This window comes from Petaurus breviceps, unplaced genomic scaffold (assembly GCF_028583685.1).
Source record: "Petaurus breviceps papuanus isolate PSGF00001 unplaced genomic scaffold, PetGlider_PUasm1.0 90822, whole genome shotgun sequence".
NCBI classification, from domain to species: domain Eukaryota; kingdom Metazoa; phylum Chordata; class Mammalia; order Diprotodontia; family Petauridae; genus Petaurus; species Petaurus breviceps.
This window is the reverse complement of record NW_027187351.1, coordinates 5098918-5103384: the sequence shown is the minus strand read 5'-3', so window position 1 is coordinate 5103384 and position 4467 is coordinate 5098918.

Below are 4467 nucleotides of genomic sequence, written 5' to 3'. Positions count from 1 at the left end.
TTAGTTTTTAAAAAATATTCATTTGAATCCAATGTTGTACTTTTTGTACGAAATTATTTTGTTCTATAACTGGGTCCTATTATTTTCTTTGCTTGTTTTTTAAGGGCAATTGGGGTTAAGTGACTTGACCAAGGTCACATGGCTATTTTTTGTGTTAAATGTCTGAGGTCAGATTTGAACTCAGGTCCTCCTGACTGCAGGGCCAGTGCTCTATTCACTGCACCACCTAGCCTCCCCTCCTATTATTTTCTTAAACAGCAGCATTTTTCATATAGGAGATTATGTTTTGGCATTTTATACAGGAACTTTTATAATGAACTTTAAAAAAAGACTTTTATTTGGGGCAGGGGGTGTCCAGCAATATTTTATAGAAATAAAGGAATGTAGTGAAACTAATGTATTTTTTTTTTGCTTTTTTTTTTTTTGGAGGGCAATTTGTGTTAAGTAACTTGCCCAGGGTCACATGGCTAGTTTTTGTGTTAAGTGTCTGAGACCAAATTTGAATTCAGGTCCTCCTGACTCCAGGGCCAGTACTCTATTCACTGCACCATCTAGCCACCCCAAGATTTTTGTGTTGCTTCGTTTTTCTGCTTTTTGGAGGGGCAATTGCGCTTAAATGACTTACCCAAGGTCAAACTACTAAGTGTAAAATGTCTGAGGCCAGATGAAAATAATGACCATTCACCTCCACCTTTCGGCTATTTGTGACATGGTTAAGTTGCAAATATGACACATTAGGCACATCTAGCCTGCTCTGAGAAACTGGCTTGGTTTTAGTACTGTAAAAGTGATTCTCAGTTTTTTCAGATGCCCTCTTTTCCTTGGTTTGAGTTTGTAGCACCATGATTCCCCTCTCCTAAAAGTATTATAACATTTCTTGAATTTTCATTTTGAGAATTTGCTAGCATCTTTTGAAATTATTGGAGACACCGTAAGGTATTGCAAAGTGAGGTGTGGGGATCTCTGTAAGGGACCTTTCTATTTCCCTTCCTACCCATTTTTGAAACAGATTAATCTGCCAGGAGAGGTAGCCCTATAAATAATTGTGCACACACACAAAATTGATTGGATGAGCAAAAGCCTCTTTAATCTAAAGGCTAACACAGACAGTTGAGTTTATATTCCTACCCCACAACAAGTGCTAAAAGACATAGCCAATGGTGTTTCACTGTGGCAGGGAGTTTTCTCCTTCTCAAAATTCCAAGTGGAATTTTATATACATTGCACATCTCTGGGTCTGGTTAGGATCAGACAGCATGTAATCCCACTGTCCTTGCCAGATACTTCATGGCAGTCTGATCAGGAGCAAGGACTTGGGCTCTCTCTGATTTGTTGAGAAACCAAGTTAATAGTAATGTTAGTGTCAATAATGTGTCATATTTGAACTTAACCTCTAATTTCTCTCAAGCAAAGGGAAGATGAATTGTATTTGTCTGGCAGAGGCTGTTCCTGGGAGAGGAATGTTTAAAGCAATATTAAAAATGACAAAGCTGGTTTATAGGCAGAAAACATAAAAGGATAAGACCTATTCTTGAACCATCTCTATAGGACTTTTCTACTGCCTTAATGGGTTTCCCTAAGGGCAAAAGGGAAAGTTATTTCTAATGAAAACAAAAATATTTATGGTTATTTGGGTCCATACCTGTGATTTCCTCCTCATGAGGAATCCCCAGTGCAGAAATTCCCTTCACATACACAGACTAACAACTCACCTGCAACTCATAGTCACTAGGGGAGCAGATCTTAAATCCAGATCTTTCTGATTCTAAGGCCAGTCTCATGCTGCCTCTAACAGAATGTAGTTATTTCAAATTTTCTGAAGCATTTGAACCTGATTAACCTTTTAATAATAAGTCAGCTCAGAGCTAATACCTAACTATTCCTTTTCAGATTTCCTAAATTCAAGGGGCCCTGCAATAGATTGTCATTTTATTGTATCAAGTTATGGCATGAAAGAATGACTATGACTTTCAAAGGTCTCTAATTTAAAACTGGGCGTATTTTATGCACTGAGAGTAATCTGGCTCAAAAATTTGTAGTTAGCTATTAACCAACCTTATGCCCTTCACTGAACCCAAGGGAGAGAAAAAAACAATTTTTTTTTAAAAAAGCACATAGTGGATATGGGTTTGGTCTTTGGACTGTTATGTTTTATTGCTGTCAAAATAGGAGCAAAATTCAAAAAGGAAATGATTTCTTTATATATGCAAGCACACTTTGCATCTACTTTCATTCCTTTTATTGTATTGTGTAACCATTTGATTTCTTTAAAAAAATTTTTTTGTTATATTTTATTAATTTGTTCGTTTACTTTTAGTTTACAAGATTCAATTCCACAATTCCTTCAGTTTCGAATTCTGTCCCCGTCCCTCCCCTCCCTCCACCATGGCGGCATACAGTCAAGTATAGGATCTATAAATACTTTCACATTAGACATTAGTCAGGTTATAAAGACCGATTGTATCAGATGAAATAAAAAATGGTAAAGAGGAAATAAAACCAAACAAGAAAAGGAAAAAGATCAGGTAGATTACTTCAGTCTGGATACAAACTCAGTTCTTTCTAGTTCTGTCTCTGGATGTAGACATCTCTCTCTATCATGAGCCTTTTGGGATTGACTTATATCACTGCATTGCTGAGAAGAGTCCAGTCTATCAAAGTTGGTCATCACACATCTGTTGTGTCTATAATTCTGTACAGATTTCTCCTGGTTCTGCTCTTCTCACTCAGCATAAGTTCGTATTAGCCTCTCCAGGTAAATATGAAGTCCATCTGCTCCTTGTTTCTTATAGAACAATAGTATTCCATAATATGCATATACCACAACTTGTTCAGCCATTCCCCAATTGATGGACACCCCTTAATTTCCAATTCTTTGTGACCACAAAAAGAGCTGCTATAGATATTTTTTTACATATGGGTCTATCTCCCATTTCTATGATCTCTTTGGGATATAACCCTAGGAGTGCTATTGCTGGATCAAAGGGTATGAAAGTATTTATAGCCCTTTGGGCATAATTCCAGATTGCTCTCCAGAAAGGTTGGATCAGTTCACAACTCCACCAGCAATGTATTAGTGTTCCAATTTGCCCACATCCTCTCCAGCATTTGTCATTTTCCTGTTTTGTCATCTTAGCCAATCTGACTGGTGAGATGTGGTACCTCAGAGTTGTTTTGATTTGCATTTCTCTAATCAATAGTGACCTAGAGCATTTCTTCATGTGCTTATAGATATCTTTAATTTCTTTCTCTGAAAACTGCCTGTTTATATCCTTTGACCATTTATCAATTGGGGAATGACTTGTATTCTTATAGATTTGACTCCATTCTCTGTATATTTTAGAAATGAGTCCTTTATCAGAGACATAGGTTGTAAAAATTCTTTCCCAATTTCCCACCTCCGTCTTAATCTTGGTTATATTGGCTTTGTTTGTACAGAAGCTTTTCAATTTAATGTAATCACAATTATCCATTTTGCATTTTATAATGCTCTCTAATTCTTGTTTAGTCATAAAGTCACAAATCTGACAGGTAAACTATTACTTTTTTCCCGAGATTGATTACAGTATCAACCTTTATACCTAGATCATTTAGACTTGATTTTGGTATATGGTGTTAGATAATGGTCTATGCCCAGTTTCTGCCATACTATATTCCAGTTTTCCCAGTAGTTTTTGTCAAATACTGAGTTCTTATCCCCAAAACTGGGGTTTGGGGCTTATCAAAAAATAGATTACTATAGTCATTGACTGCTGAATCTCATGTCCTAATCTATTCCATTGATCCACTACTCTATTCCTCAGCCAGTACTAAGGAGTTCTGATAACTGCTGCTTTATAATACAGATTGAAATCTGGTATAGCTAGTCCACCTTCCCTAGCATTTCTTTTCATTCATTCCCTTGATATCCTGGATCGTTTATTCTTCCAAATGAATTGTTACTATTTTTTCTAGTTCTATAAAGTAGTTTTTTGGTAAATTAATTGGTATGGCACTAAATATATAATTTAATTTAGGTAAAATTGTCATTTTTATTATATTATCTCAACCCAGCCATGAGCAATTAATATTTTTCCAATTAGTTAGATCTGACTTTATTTGTGTGAAAAGTGTTTTGTAGTTGTGATCATACAGGTCCTGGGTTTCTTTTGGCAGGTAGATTCCTAAATATTTTACAATATCTACAGTAACTTTAAATGGGATGTCTTTCTATCTCTTGCTGTTGAATTTCATTGGAGATATATAGGAATACCGAAGATTTATGTGGGTTTATTTTATATCCTGCAACTTTGCCAAATTTATTTATTGTCTCAAGTAGTTTTTCACTTGATTCTCTAGGATTCTCTAAGTATATCATCATATTATCTGCAAAAAGTGATAGCTTAGTCTCTTCTTTGCCTAATTTGATTCCTTTGATTTCTTTTTCTTCTCTAATTGCTACTGCTAACATTTCTAGTACCAGATTGA